This window comes from Pocillopora verrucosa, chromosome 8 (assembly GCF_036669915.1).
Source record: "Pocillopora verrucosa isolate sample1 chromosome 8, ASM3666991v2, whole genome shotgun sequence".
In the NCBI taxonomy this organism is placed as follows: Eukaryota; Metazoa; Cnidaria; class Anthozoa; order Scleractinia; family Pocilloporidae; genus Pocillopora; species Pocillopora verrucosa.
The window spans coordinates 15,980,686-15,997,024 of NC_089319.1; positions in this window are offsets into that span (position 1 = coordinate 15,980,686).

Consider the following 16,339-nt stretch of genomic DNA (forward strand, 5'->3'; position numbering starts at 1 on the left):
TGAGGCTCTTCATTCACTCGCGTTATTGATGGTGACTTTACAGAAAACTGAAGATTGCTAACAAACTAGATGTTTTCAGCAGAACCTCTCAGCCATCCTCGCATTATTTCCTCTTTGTTTGGCAGATCATAAGCATAAACTCTTTTGGTTCGACACGCGCGAGCTGGAGCAGAAAACAAGGTTAAATCTTGTTCTCAGTGTAAACCGGAATCCTAAAGAGTAAAGTCACTGTTTGCACATCTAAAACCAATTTATTGAGATTTAGCATAGACATTTCTAGTTGTTCATTTGCAGCTCGTTTCTATATTTCTTATATCCATGTTGCATCTTGATTTATTCACTGGCACCTAAGTGTTTTTTATTCATTTGCAGTCCGTATCAATCTTGTCCATCCTTACTCGTCCTTTTCCCCTCTGGTTACTTGTCATCTCTTTTAATGTTTTTCTATCTTACCGAACTTATACTTTGTAGCCATTTGTAGTCTTCTCCAGTCTGGGTCATCCATCTTCCTTCTTGGTTTATCATTACTTCTATTTCATCAAACTATTATTCTGAAGTAATTTACAATCCTTTTCAATCTCGCTCAACCATAGTCATCCTTGTTGCTTTTGGATTTCATTGTCGCCTAGCTCTTTTGTGTCTGCGTGTCTTACTAAACAGAAATTTTGTAGATTCCCTCGAATTATAGAAAGTTTTTCGAAGCACAAAATCTGACACTGCATGTCTCGATACAACTTCCTTGAGTTGCAAGAATTTTGCAAGTCTAAAAAGTGTGCTCTTGTAAACCTAACCTACACTCCCAAAAAAGGGCTGTGATAGATATCTACACTTAAGGAAGTTACCTCCGCCGTTCTCGTGACAGAGATACGGAAAACGCCAAATATTCCCCAAGCCTACAGCATAACCGATACATGACGCTATGAAATCACTTTTCGATGTCCATTTTTCGCGCTCTTCATCATGGCTCGCATCGGATCTTTCGCCCATCATTATAACAACAGGTTTGGACCTTGCTCGTCATTTGTTCAACTTCTTACGTTATGTTTTAAATCAGCTTCCCAAATTCAAGCTCACTTCTCCAAATGAATCTTCTTCCTTACTGACGGAAACCAAAGTGAGAAGTGACTATGATGTCATAGAAAGTAATGAAGCAATCAGTTGCTGACGTCATTGATAAGCTGATTGTTATGAATGGAAATTGAGTATAATTGACCAACAACCCGAACTCTCTCTTGATTGAGCAGCTATGTGATCAAACTGCTTCTTTATTTCATTAACGAGCTCAAAATGACTGACCTTCATTTCTTAATCTGCTTCCTCGCATGACACTTTCGTATCCGCTACTTGGTAAAGTTTACAAACTCAAAACAATATATGTGCGCGCGCTCTGCCATATCGTTTCACCGCGAGTGCCATACCAGTTCAGTCGTCTTCTTTACAATCCCTATGAACACGTATCTGCTACGCTTTAAGAGCCTTAATAAGCATGGAACTACAAACATAAAAAATCAAAATCCGAATAAACTAAGCCAGTCAAATAATTCAATAATTTTAATAATTTGAATGTTACCTGCTCCGGTACAACCTCATGACTTATCAAGTATAGGAGCTTTTATAGTTTGCTAGGCGATTGTTGATATGCACTTGTTTGTGATTGAACTTTTGTTCCATTTTCACGATTTTACAAAAATGATGACATTAAAAACCTAGATCCAAAGAAATCCCATCTTGTCAATTTACAGCAATTAACAACTGAGAACAGGATCGAGTCTGAACGGCTTTTTTAATTTTGATGTGACTAGAAAAATCTCTAAATGGTGGTATCATTAGTAGAGGATGCCTGTGCACGCATTGCACGCACATTTCTTGGCGTCAATTTGAATAACAACAGTTTGAGCAAGGTAGTCGATACACACGATCTTATCTCAGCTTGGTTGTTGTTGCGGTATGTGCATTAGCATCTTTTTACAAGGTAGTTTTTTTTCTTTGTTTTCGTTGTATGCACGAACTACCAAGCGTAAGGTCACAAGGGACTCGTACGCTTAAACACCCTTCATTATGCACATTTTGTACCTTGCACGTTTAGTTTTAGTTCAGTTGGCGTCCAAGTTCAAGTTGTGCCGTTTCTTTTAAATGAAAAACACCGGAAAGGTTTGTCTGTTTTGCTTCTAGATTTTGTAATTTTAGCTTTTTTATTCTATTGTATCTGCAACATGGGTTCTTTCTTTTTAACCGGCAGATTGAATGTATGGTCGGTGGACTGTTGAAGGATGGAGTAAAATTCGTGTCCTCGAATTCGTTTGTGTGCAGATATTATCTCAGCCTGAGTACTTTTCTGAACAGGTTCCCATTGCACATAATAAGGAGAGAGAACCGTGTATTCCCTTATTACACGTCGTTTCCCGTGAATTTCTTAAAGGAGAGTCAGAGAGAAAAGGAAGGAAAAGTACTCACACACTGCCGCTGAGGAAAACGTCTGAGAAAGAAACAGAAAATCAAAATTATCAACAGTTGTTGCAAATTCTAGCCAGGTGAGTTTACTATGGTGTGGTAATTTTCACAAAGAACGATCAACTAAAACGGCTTTGGAATAACTCACAAAATCTTAAAATCACACCCTCACGAGGTAAGACAAAAATTTAATTATTTCCAATTTGTGGCATTTAGCATTTCCACATTCAGTGGGAGGGTCCCCAGTAGGTTTTTTGGGATCCGGGATTGGGCTTATTCGAAGGCCGGGATCCGGGAATTTAGAGTAAGAAGGGAGCGAGGTGCGGGATTGTTATCATGAACGGGACACGGGAATCGGCGAAGTTGATGAACGGGATTTAGGAAATCACTTGAACGAACCGATAACGGGATGTCTGTTAATGATAATTTTTGAAGAAAGTGATCTACTGAGTCCATGAAAAGCATCTGCCGTACAGGTTCCCTTGCATTCAAGGGCGGCCAGGCTGGTCAGCGACACCTTTCAGTTATTACGCGGGAATGAAAATTCTACTAGCAGCGAAGTTGCCGATTTACCAAAAGTCCTCAATGGCCCACAGGGTAACGTGGTATCTGACTGCTGTGTCAACTGAAATGCTTAACGGCTTTGAAAATCTTCAGCAAGTCTCAGAATTATACCGATATGACGCTTTTAACCTGTTGAGTTGCATGACCATAGACGTCGAGAATATTCACTTGGTAGTGCACCGCAAAGATCTACTTTTCAAGGTAATAGATTACCCTAGAAACTTTACAAATCCAGTCAAGGAGGGCTTAAAGAGAGCAACCCATTGGGTGGCGTACTATTTTACAAACTTAAATTCTTGATATGCTATACCCGAACGTGCCATAATCCTATTGGGCATACAGTGGAAACTCGATTAAACGAAGCTCTATATAACGAGGTCCTCGGTATAACTAATGATACTCTCAGAGTTGGTTGGTGTAAAGTATTCATAGGCCAAGTGATCACTCTCATTCCTCTTGTTGAACTGTCTTTTATTCAACATTCACGAGTCGACTGTAGAACTGAGGTTTAGGTAAATTGCCTGGAGCAGCTAGTAGTATAGTGTCGTCAATGTATATACTAAATGTTCTATTCTTTTTACACATTGTTTACAGGGAGAAGAGACCTAAAACATTATGTTGCCAGTAATCCCGAGTTATGTTGAAAATCGATTGACAGAAAGAAATGAAGGTACTTATGATTCGAGCAACCCTGTTTCAACCAAATCAAATGTTAACTTTAATTAAGGTAAATAAACTGGCGCTTCTAATAGTCTTATTACATGCGGGGACATGTGAGTGTCTGATTGACACCCGCCCCTTTAAAAATCAAATGTAAACTTTAAGGTAAATAAACTGGCGCATCTTAGGATCTCCCAACTGGTCCGTTAAGGTAGCTGCATAGTTTCAACAACCGCCGAGCTGAAATCTTCTTGCTGTTGAAGTCTTCCCAGTGATTGAAGACACGTTCCTGGAGTTGCTGGTATTTCTTTCGCTGGATCCTGAACAGCTTCCCGTCGGAGACCAGTCGGATTTGGATGGACACTAGGCGAGATTCTTCATGTAACAGTTCCACTAACAGGTAGAACGGAAGGTGCACCTTGTTGCCTGATCTTCTGTTTAAGCTGTGGTGCCACCCCTCGATGCTGGCTCTAGTCCAAGCTCTTGTGTTTATAATATTGAAAAAGAAAGAAACAAAATAGGTAAGTACATAATCAGTCACATAACGTAGCTTTTTCTGTTTGTTTGTCTGTTTTTTTTCTCCGTTAGTGTGTATGCTTTTAGTGTTTGTTATCTTAACTCTTTTAGTGCTTTTGTTACTAGGTTGATAGTAAATGATACGTACCTTTCTCCATAAAGCCTGAGTCCAGTGAAACAGGCAACCTTGAAAGGCAACGTCTGGCAGCAGCTCCCTAAAGACGGTCCATACGGCTCGTTCGAAGTCCAACGTTACTTTGCGGACTGAAATTGATGACGGAAGCAGATCCAGTATTTCCTTAAGGACTGCACGGTAATCCTTCTTCTTTTTCCAGACATAAGCACGAACACGAGGGGGATCTGCTTTGCCTGCTCGCCGCTTCGGACAAAAGCGTTGATTGTAAACAGCTGGCCCGGGCCAACTGATGCAGTTGCTCCTCTGTTGCAAAAACCAAGTGGCGTTTGCGTCTGGTCTGAACGTCGGCCTTGAGGAAATCAGATGGTATGCAATCTTCTGAAAGTTCGAACTGCAGGACTGTCTTCTGCAGGACTGTCTTCGGCGAGAGGTAAGGCACTAAGGTTTATCAAAACTCGCAAGAAACGCATCAGTCTCAGCAGCACGAGGCCAAAACAACCTGTGATCGTCGTTTATTACAACAATGCATTCTACTTCTTGTTTATTAAGTAATGGTAACGTAGCTCCATATAGACATTAAAGCACACGTTATTTACAGTAATCGTTCCGATCTCACAATGCTGGTAAGCGCGACGTCACACCACACACACAAAAAAAAGCAAAACATATATTAACCATCCCTTGATATAACGAACATTTTGGTTGTTTTTCCACAAATTCGTTAAATCGAGGTTTTCGATATAACAAATTAATTTCCACAGTCTATTGACACTTAGTGAAATCGAGGTTCCGCTGAACTAGTAATTTAACTGTTACCACCTGTATCAATGGCACCACAGAGCATACAGACGATGAGAGAATGGGCGAAACTTGACATTTGAGCGAACTTGAAACTTGAGCGCTCTGTCAGATAGGAAACAACGAAGGCAAGAGTTTGAACTCCCCGTCGTACTTCTATCAGAGAGAAATTCAGCCGGGCGAACTGGGCAGCCTCGAACGCTCAGACTTCGAGGAGCAGCAAGAAAACAGCGGGAAACAAGGCGAAGAGGAAGATGGAATGTTAGAGAGCGATTCCCCAAATGATGATGGTGACACTCCTTCCCTGGAACGAGAGCTGATTTTTACCTCGGAAGAGGTTCCCGCTTCTGAAGAAGTATTCACTTCAACAGCAGAATTAGGTACAGTTGATTTTTCATTTACATTTTTACATTTACCATATTACGAGCATTCCCTCTCTACAAGGCTTATATGCTCGGACTCGGTCACTTTCGTAAAGGTTCTTAATGTTTCAGCTCACAGACCCCACTGTTAAAAACATTAAGACTAGGGGCTGTGGCTAGTGTGGTGGGCAAACTGTTCCACTGCTTTATAGTTCTAGGTAAAAAGTTGTACTGAAGATAGGTTTTCTTTTCGTAGGGAATTCCAAAGGATTTGGCGTGACTATTTCTAGAGTGTCTTATAAGTGGTATAAGTTCTTTAGAAAGATCAACTTCAACTAGATTGTTAACAATTTTGTATTACATAATTAATCTTTGGTCTGCTTGAGACTGCGCCAGCCAAGCTCGTCAAGCATGGTAGTGATAGTTGCTTCGCGTCTGTAGTTGTTGCAAACAAAGCGGGCAGCTCTTCTCTGTACCATCTAAATTTTATTTTGGTTCCCTTAGGTAAAAGGATCCCATATAGTAGACGCATACTCGATTTGTGGTTGAACAAGAATCTTGTATGCATTAGCTTTGATGTGTTTCTGGTGAATTTGTAGGTTTCGTCTGAGAAAACCTATGGATAAATTAGCTCTCTTAACTATAGAGCGTATATGTTCGTTCCAAGACATCTTATGGTGTACAGTGACGCCAAGATATTTAACTGCATCTTTGTCTTTAAGGATTTGGTTGTGTAGGATGTAATCATGGGTGAGGGGGTTCCTGCACCGTGTGACTCTTGGCACATTACACTTGTCCAGGTGGAAGGACATCTGTGATCTATTTTCCCATTCTTCAAGAAGTTGAGATCTTTTTGTAAGATTGCAGCATCGGTTTCGTTAGTCACAGCCATATACAAAATAGTGTTGTCTGCAAATAGTCGAACTTTAGACTGTAATTTAGCTGGGAGATCATTTATAAATACTAAAAATAGTATAGGTCCAATCAAGGATCCTTGAGGTACGCCGCTTGTTACCGAAACCCATGAGGATATTTTCCCTTCGCATACTGCTCTTCGTTGTCGTTGATGCAAGAAACTCTCTATCCACTGATTGATAGAACTATTGATACCATACCCTCTGAGTTTGCGTATTAACTTCTTATGGGATACCTTATCAAAGGCCTTCGCAAAGTCCATAACTATAACATCTGTTTGGCAATTGTCGCGGAGGTTCTTGTATAGATCTTGGACAAATGTAAGAAGCTGGGTTTCGTTTGAGCGCTTTGCTCTAAATCCATGTTGTAGCATGTATAGTATGTTGTTACATTCCAGGTGTTTCATTATGTGTTTTGTTACTATGTGTTCCATTATCTTTGATGCAATACAAGTAAGTGAAATGGGACGATAACTTTCTGCATTGTAACGTTTACCTTTCTTAAAGATGGGAGCAACATTTGCCTTCCTCCAGTCTTCGAACACCTCACCAGAGTGTAGTGATTTGTTAAAGACAGCTGTAAGTATCGAAACAACAGCTGTGGCAAGCTGTATCAACACCCTCTGATGAATTTGATCGGGTCCCATAGATCTATTTGGATTGAGGTTTTCGAGTAATTATTGTACACCATCTGATGTAATACGTAGTTCATCAATATCAGGGTAAGGCCTATCTGTTTCGGTGACAGGAGATTCGGGTTCATCATGTGTTGGATCTGGGAAAACAGACTTAAATTGTTCATTTAAGATTTCTGCTTTGTCCTTGGGTTTGTCCCATAACGTTCCTTTGTATTTCCGTGGGGTTACGCCGACTGAGTTTGTTTTTCTGTGATTGATGAAGGACCACAGTTTTTTATTGCCTCTATTTGGCTCATCTGATGTTTCAGGGAGGATGTTGGTTTCCACATAATTCCAATAGGCAGCTATAGTTTCCCTTCTTATCTTGTGTTTTAGATTACGTAGTTTGTTCTTAATACTCTCCTTGTTTTTCTTTCTAGCTTGTGCTCTTGCGGTATGACCTATCTGTTGACCTTAGAAGTTTACATATCTTGGCAGAAATCCATGGGGGCCTATTACGTGAGGAACAGCATTTGTGCAGTACGTGTTTCTCAATAGCTGCATGCAGATCAGATTTGAATTTATTCCATAGACCATCAGTAGTTTCAGAATTAGTATGCTCTTGAATATATTGATTCGTGGTGTTAATTTGGCTAGCAATTCCTTTCCAATCAGCTTTCCTATAAAGGGGAATCTTACCTTCAGCCTGATCCTACCTTTTGGGTTTAATATCAATTTCTGCAAAAACTGCATTGTGATCTGAGATCACTGGAAGTGTCTCAGTTCTGTTCACAAGTGTGAGGTTATTAACAGCTATGAGGTCTGGAGTGTTCTCGCCTCTCGTTAGTTTCTCTGTCTATGCGATATATTGTATAGCCAGGTGGAAAGATCTCATTATCCTTTGTTAGCCATGATTCAGTCCCGGTAACAATGTCGCAGCCAATACTGTCTAGAATTGAAGCGAATGCTTCACTGTTCTTAAGGGCAGATTGACAATTTATGTTAAGTATCCTGGTTGGTTTACCATTGGGAGCTATTGTTTGCAGGTTATGGTGTAGCTGAGTCGGGGACGAGCTTGCCAGTGGAGAACCGAGAGAGAGCAAGGGATTGTTACGGTCATCTCCATCTCTAGTTGAAATTAGCAAGGAATCAGCGGAGTTTGTTGGTGATGAATGAAGGTCAAACAATGTGGTACTGTGATTAGGCAGAGGGCATTCCGAGCATTTCCATGTGTCTTTATTTAGTTCTTGCTCATGCTCAACAGAGCACATGTTTTGGCAACCTATATAGTACCATTGTTGACAGTAAGAGTTTTCACATCTAATGCCTTTTTGTCTCCATGACACTGATCTGTTACAAATACCACAAGGATATTCTCTTTGTCTGGTAGCTTGATCTTTTGGCTCGTTAGTATGTAGAGTGGTTTCGGCCTGAGCTGCAAGTGGGGAATAAAATCCAGGTGAATTAAATAAGTCCAGCAAAGAATTACATGATACAGATGAGTCGTTGGCAGTGTTACAGTCGCAGCATATCCATACACATGATGAGGTTCCGAGGGTTTCCTAAGTTTGGTCGCTAATAGTATAGCAGCGAGTATGAAAGCATCGATCACAGTTGTCACACTGAATGCCTCGTTGATTTCGCTTAACAGGTTTAGAGCAAAGCCCACAAGGAAACTTCTATTGAGACCCGGATTTGAACTAACATCACCAGCCAGTGAGAGTAAACTGAGTAGCAGTTGACGAGGAGAGCTCAGAGTTTGAATCCGAGATGGCGCCTGCTTGGCTAATTCGTGGACAAGCTCGGAAGGCCTCCAAACCTATGGATATTGGTCTAGTTAAGTTTATTAAAGCAGACCAGTCGGTAGGTTTGACGCATTTGGAAGATGATATACCAAAATTATTGAATTTAAGGCGGAAAAACAATGCTAAGATTAGAAATTTGATCGCATTAGAAAATTTTGCTCCCGCCATGATCGACGACCGCTGACCAACTTTATTTCCAATCTTTATTTCCCTTGTTATGGAACTATGGGATTGCCGTCACCTTTTGTGGTTTTTATGCACTTTTTGACATTTCTATTCGTTTCTTTAATACTGACTTGTCTTAACCTGTACGTTTGTCCGTGATCGGAGTTAAACGGAAGGAAGGCGTTACCTTGACTAGCGTGCGATACTCGTGCAAAACTTTTAAAACTTCGAAAATGAACGATATCGTCATTTTGGTGAAAAGAGATAAACTTACGCCTTACGGCGACCGTAGACTTCAACGGATCAACGCTGGTTGAGCAAATCATCACCTACTGAATAGGCCCTCTTACGTTGAATGGACTAAGACAACATTTAATGATCGAAATTAGCCAGTATAAACCTTCGGAACCGCGGAATTGAGAGAAAAATTTTAGTTGGGATCACGGGATTGAAGAACCTTATCAGGGACCCTCTTCAGTCACCATTTGAACGCTCCGCAAGATTTTTTCAATTACAGCCCACGGAAACGTCTGTTTTCGTGGTTGAATGGGAGTAATCGTCAATCTTTTGACTGTCAGACACTTTAATTAATAATCTACGCAATTCTCTCTTCTCTGTTCGCTTTTAAATGCTAAGGAGATTCACTGTAAGTAAATCCAAATGAGTGTTAATTAACAATTGGTTCATGCTTTAGCGTGCACTATCGAGTTATGGAGCACGTGGGAAGTTTGGAGAGCACGAAAGAAGCGTAAGAGTTGCCCGAGGCAATAGCCGAGGGCAGCTCTAGCTTCTTGATTGCTCTCCAAACCTCCCACGTGCTCCATAACTCGATAGTGCTCAGCTAAAAGCATGAACCAACTGTTTTATAACATACCCGGTTGGAATTGTGCATCAAATCCGACGCGAAAAACGGACAACAATATCAGAAGTGATTGTTCACGGTAAGCGAAATATTAAGCAAAATAGGAATTGGTTTTATTTCAAATTTTCTGTTGAAAGCTCGAGTTTTAGTTTATTTAAATACAAAATTCTTTATTTTTAAAAATAACAATGGCGGCTCGCGCGAAAAAAAATTTCTGGCGAAGCGATTTGCTCACGTTATCAGTGTGCACTATCGGGATTTTGAGCACGCTTACGTATACTGAATTTGATTGTGTGGCTCTGCTAGCTTTGTTATAAAAAAATTTTTTAAAGTTTTGATAGTTAAAATGTTTGTTCCCTCTAATGGTGCCTCAAAATCTTTTCTTTCTTCCTCCGTGAAACTGACGTTGAATGAGGCAACTTCACTGAACTCGAGGGAACTATTGCAGACTCCATTCACTGAATTTCTTCAGATTCTAAAACGCAATTTATGGGCTGAGATCAACGCTATGAGTAGTAGTAAAGAGCGAAGGAGAGATCAAGTTAAGAAAAGGACAGAGGAAAACTGGTTCAAAATGAACTCAAAATGACATGACCTTTTGAATGTGTTATTTTTTTTAAGGATTACAATGAATAAAGCATTCTTCCCTTGCAAGCCGTTATGTTTACGTGCTGTCAACTTGCCTACTGAGCGCGCGAGAGGAAAAACATGACTTTCAGGAAATTGTCTTCGACAAGAGGTAAGGCCCTTAGATTTATCAAAATTCGCAGGAAACGCATCAGTCTCAACAGCACGAGGCCAAAACAACTTGTGATTGTCGCTTATTACAACAACGCACTCTACTTCTTGTTGATTAAGTAATGGTGACAGTAATTCATGTGGTCCAATTCGGTCTGTAATCATTCGCGTGATTACAAAATCGGACTTCAGCCAGTGCCCATGCTCCTTGCGTAACTGATCGACTCGATCTAAGATGGCGGAATATTTGAGCCGACTAGGACAAGGAAAGCAATATATATCATCGTCCTAAACCAGATGAGCCCACGGCATATCAGCGGCATCTTGTATGAGTATCCACATGTTACAACGTGACTTCCGCTTATTCTTGTGGAAGCGTATTTACAGTGTACCCATGGAATAGGAAGTTCGCGTAGTGTGTTTGAGCCAGTTTCTGGCAGATTTGAACAGAAAAGCGGGTCTTCTGTTGGAATTTAATGACATTTTGATCGATGGCGCTGTTAACGAAATGTTTGGCTGGTTCGTAAGTTGTCGACCTGGTTTCGGTCGATCTGATTGATTGACAACACCTAGGCCAATTCATATCATCGTCCCAAACCAGATGAGCCCACGACACGTCAGCGGAATCGTAGCGGGAGTCTTCTATTTTTCTGCTCGTTTCCGGCGAATCAAGAGACCGTGACCTGTGTGACTGACGATAAAGCGTTGTGTTCTTCAATATTTTATTGCGAAAGTATTCTTTCCATAACTTGTACAAACAAATTTCTGTCTAGATCACATATTTAAGAAAAATCTAGCCTGTTATAAAGGCGTTAAAAGGAGGATCGACACTTGAATATGACCGGCCTAATAGTTTCGGTCGATGTTATCCTCTGACCTCGCTATCATCGACCAAAAGCAGATTCAGGTCAAAGATCATTTGCATAACTTTGCACTGTAAAATCTTTCGATTGGAACAAACATACAGTTCTTTTCTGTTTGTAATAAATTATCTTTACGTTTTATTTGACCATGACCTCTTGGTTTTTGTTCAACATCTTATTTGCTACTAATAAATATATTTGCCAAGGGGTGGTCCAGTTAATTTTTAACACTCACGCATTTATGTTTTGCGGCTCGCGGGTAAATATTGGCGGGAAATCTAAATGTTTGGTAGAAGAACAAACATGGCTGATAACAGTACACCTTGGGCTTCAAGATGGACCGTACAGTTTGACCCTTATTCCAGGTATGTTAACGATGAAAGCAACGCTGACGAACTCATAAAACAGTACGAGATAGCTACGACGACACGCTTCACTGTATTTAAACAAACAGGAGGATTTTCAAATTGCAGTAGGCTGGGTAAGTAAGCTCACATGTAAAGATTTACAAAACAAACCATACTGACAGTAAAGTAAAGTGAAGTATGACTTTATTTAGACACTATAGGTATTTAAAGCCAGGGGCGTGTGAGATCTTGTTATTAACATGAAATATAGATAAATCAAAATAAAAAAAGGGATTTAACTTTTTTCCAATAATTATTGATATCTTAAGAATACATGTACACATCATTATTCTTCGGTTTACACTCTCAGTTAGACTTTCAAAATTAAAATGTAATTAAAATTCAACTTAGCTTCAAGTGTCAATTTACTGTGAGCCTGCAGCAAGAGTTGGCAAGAAATGCTTAATTAATTAAGATTAAGCTTAAAGTGTCAAAACCCTACTCAGTGCTATTGACACACAGCTGCCAGCATCCCCATCCATTACACCAGTCCTTGGGCTACATCTGGGTGGGGCAGGCTTGATTTTCAGGCCCTCCATTTTAAGCACCCATGTGTATATATGTAGGTATGTGTTTGTGTACATGTATCGTATTGCTAACTTAGCTCGGTTCCCCTTCCCACGTAAAAACGTAGGAGTAAAAGAAAATGCAGATAAAAATGCTAAGAACCACTTTATACAATAGGCTGACTCACAGGAGATGACAGGATGCAGACTAAGTTTTGATGGCATCCCATTCCAAATTGTGGGGCCAAAGTTTTAGAATGCCAAAATGGGCCAGACAGAAATAAGGCACTCAAAAGGAAGGAGGCTCAAAAGAGACTACAAAAAGATGTAAGCATGCATAATAATTAACTAAATAAGAATGTAAACAAGATGATATTATTACTTAAGGACTCCCAAAGAGGATATCATATATAGGGCATTACATAGTTATTGATTTACCTTCACCTATTTGCTCTTAAGCTAACAAGGTGGTAAGTCCCAACTGATTTTCCTAAGCAAGTTGGTGAGCACTCCCTCTCCCTCAGGGCTAATAGCATGCAATAATGTTTTCTTTTTTACCACTTGCAAGTAAAAGGACATCACATTTTATTTGTTAATATAAGCAAAGTCGCAAAAAAGGACCACTGTGACTGCAGTTTACAAGGTAGGAATCAAGTACTATTTTAAAGGATACTCTTCATTACTTCTAAGTTTATTGATAACTTGACTATTCCCATATGACTGCTCTATCTAACAATCCAATAAATCTATTTGGTTTCAGAAGGAGAATGCTGATCACTGCTATAACAACACCTAACAGTGCTTTATAGTACAGGACACGAAGAAACGTGACTGTCCAGCAAAGATCCACCAAAGGAAAATAATCAAGTATCCTGAAAATAAGGTCAGTTTATCTAAATTATTGAATAGGGGTTCAGGGGGCACTACCATTAACATGAATGATCACTAGCCTAATAAAGGGTGCTTAATCCCAATGGGCCTTATGTTACATGTAGGTGAAGTGGACATATGATAAGACAACATGGACATTTCGTTGTGCAGAATTGAAACAAATTTACCTGTAATGGAAACAGAGTGAATATTTTAGAAACCAATCTTTCAAATATTATTTTAATTAAAACATTGTATCATTAGATTTCAGAGAACACAAAGAGTAGAAGGGAGACAATGTCAAAATTTCTGAGAACATCCCTAGAGTCAGAAAAGAAGCAAACAATAGCTACAGAGGAGTGTATTTACATATTACTTCCTAAACCTACGGATCACTTATTTCAGCCCATGGGGAGGGTAAGTACTTGGCCATCAATTAAATTTTTTTTGGAATCAGGAAACTGAAGTTTGGTGGGGGATTTAAGGTGACTTAACTTGACACAGATCATGAGTCTACTGTAGACTGTGCTGCTTCTACTGTCATGTGGAATATATATAAAGAATGAATAAAGATTATAAATCACAAAAGACCAATTAAATGTACTACATGTACAGCTTCTTTAAGCTACACTAGCAGTTATTCCTCAAACTCAAAGTCAAGACTATAATATCACAATTTTATCGGAGAGGGATTTCCACTGGCATTGTTTTAATGGAATGCTGTCATGGACTATTTAAATGGATTTTCTTTAAAAATAGAGTGTTCAGTAATCTGTAATTATAACATTCTGTAACTATTACTGAAAAACCCTACCAGAGGACTGCCTATAGTAATGTTGGTATAATTTGCATTATTATTCATTCAAAACATTTTCCTGTTTCTGATAGGTTAAAACCACTTGCATATTTCATCATAACCAGCTGCTGTTGACCAAATTTGGAAAAAATTTTCTCATATTGAACCAATGACATCAAAAGCAGCTGGCTCCAGGTTATTGAACCATTGACCAAGAAAACCTGGGGATGAGGTTGTGTAATTTTTTCAATGAATAAATAATAAAGCAATTATTCTTTCTTTCTTGTTGTGTAATCAGACTGCTGGGCTACTTCAGCCTATTGATGAGACACTGGTTAAAAAAATTCATGAGCTTGTTGGAAGTGGTGTTAATTATGTTTCTGAAATGTAACGGCACCTGCATCATTATGTAAAGAAGGAACTTTTCACAGGCCAACAGCCTCCAGATCTAACCAACAGACGGTTCTTCCCAACAACCATGGATGTCAGGAACCACAAGTATCATGCCACAGTGGTATGCAGACATTCACATTCAAGAAAACCTTGACTTAAAAATCAAGAAGTGGAAAGAAGAAAGCCCAGATGATAATTTCTTTTTCAGGCCTTACTGCCTTACAAGTGATAGTGAGTCCTATCAACAACCACAGTCACTGAAGGAAGAAGACAGCACTGATGTAATTAAAATAAGTATAGGTGATCCATCCAACAACCTCCTCCTTGTTCACCAGATGAAGTGGCAAAGAGAGCTGCTTTTAAAGTATGGTGGTGAAATTTGCCTACTGGATGCAACATACAAAACTTCACGTTAATTGCCCTCCCCACATTCTTTCCGTGTGTGAAAACCAATGTAGATTACTGTGTTGTTGCTTCTTTCTTCTGTGGTTCAGCTGGAAAATGCAGATGCCATTAATGAAGCTCTACAGCTCATTAAGGACTGGAACCCAACATGGATGGATTTCTTTAAGGTGGACTTTAGTGAGGCAGAGATCAATGCCATTGAAAGGCTGTTTCCAAGTAAGCATGTAAACATATACTAGTAAATATCGATAATAACCATTTTATAACCATTTTCTTTATTTCATGTGGGAAATATAGAGGCAATACTTATTAGGAATGACTTCTTCCCTCCCCCCCCCCAAAAAAAAAAAAAAAAAAAAAAAATTCTTTCTTACAGGACTAAAATAATGACAATAAATTATTGCCAATTACCAGTAATTCTCCAGACATTCCAAAATCATTACTTTAATTTCAGGAAAATATCAACAGTGTTCATACTTGTCCTGGAAAACCTGGAAAGTCCCGGAATTTTATTTTGGCATTTCCACAACTGGAAAGTCCTGGAAAAAGGCTTCTGGTCCTAGAAAGTTTGGGAAATCTTTTAGAATCAATTAAAAAATAAGAAATGTGTAGATGATGGTAAGGATAATTAACATTTATTTAACAACTTTATTGGGTACGTCTACAAGCTCAAAATGAATACATATACAAGGAAAGAGACAAAAAATGGATAGACATATGCCAAAAGGGTCAGTGTGAACGGGACATGGAGTCCCATGCGGGGAAGCAAAAGGGTCAATGTGTACTTTAGATTCCTGGAAAAAAACAATGTTACTATCATAATAATAATGATAAAAATAATAAATTACTAGTATTATTATTATTATTATTAGCATTATCAGTATTATTTTTAGTAGTAGTAGTAGTAATAGTATTATTATTTTACTCCATGGCTCACAGGTCATGCTAGGTGCCCTTCGTTGGTAGTTTAATTTTTAGCATACAACAGGCCTTGTGTTGGCTGAAGTGGTTGGCAGCATGTATTCTCTTATCAGAGAGATTTTACAACTCAGTTTTGTAACTGTTCCAGGCTGTCTTGCATATATTTGCGATTTCCATTGAGAACAAGCATGGGTACGGTGGATCAACAACTCAAAGAATGGCATTAACAAAGACAAGAAAGACAACCTTCTGAACAGTTTGCAAAACCTTGCAAGAACTTCCACAGAAGGGGACTTCAATTTAGCACTCAGAGATCTTCAAGACAGTGAACTGTGGAGGACCAATACAAGACTCCAAAAGTGGATGAACACAACATGGCTTCCCGAAAGACAGGCAAGTGTATCCCTTGCATATATAATAATAATTGTGGAATTATCCCTTATAAATTATCCAGCAACAATTCAAGATTTTTGGCTTAAAAATTTCACACATCTTATTATGTTCACTTAAAATCCTTGTCGCTCTGACTTTAAACATCAAACAGGCCATCTCCACGGATGATGTCATTTTGGGCCATGAATCATTCAGCA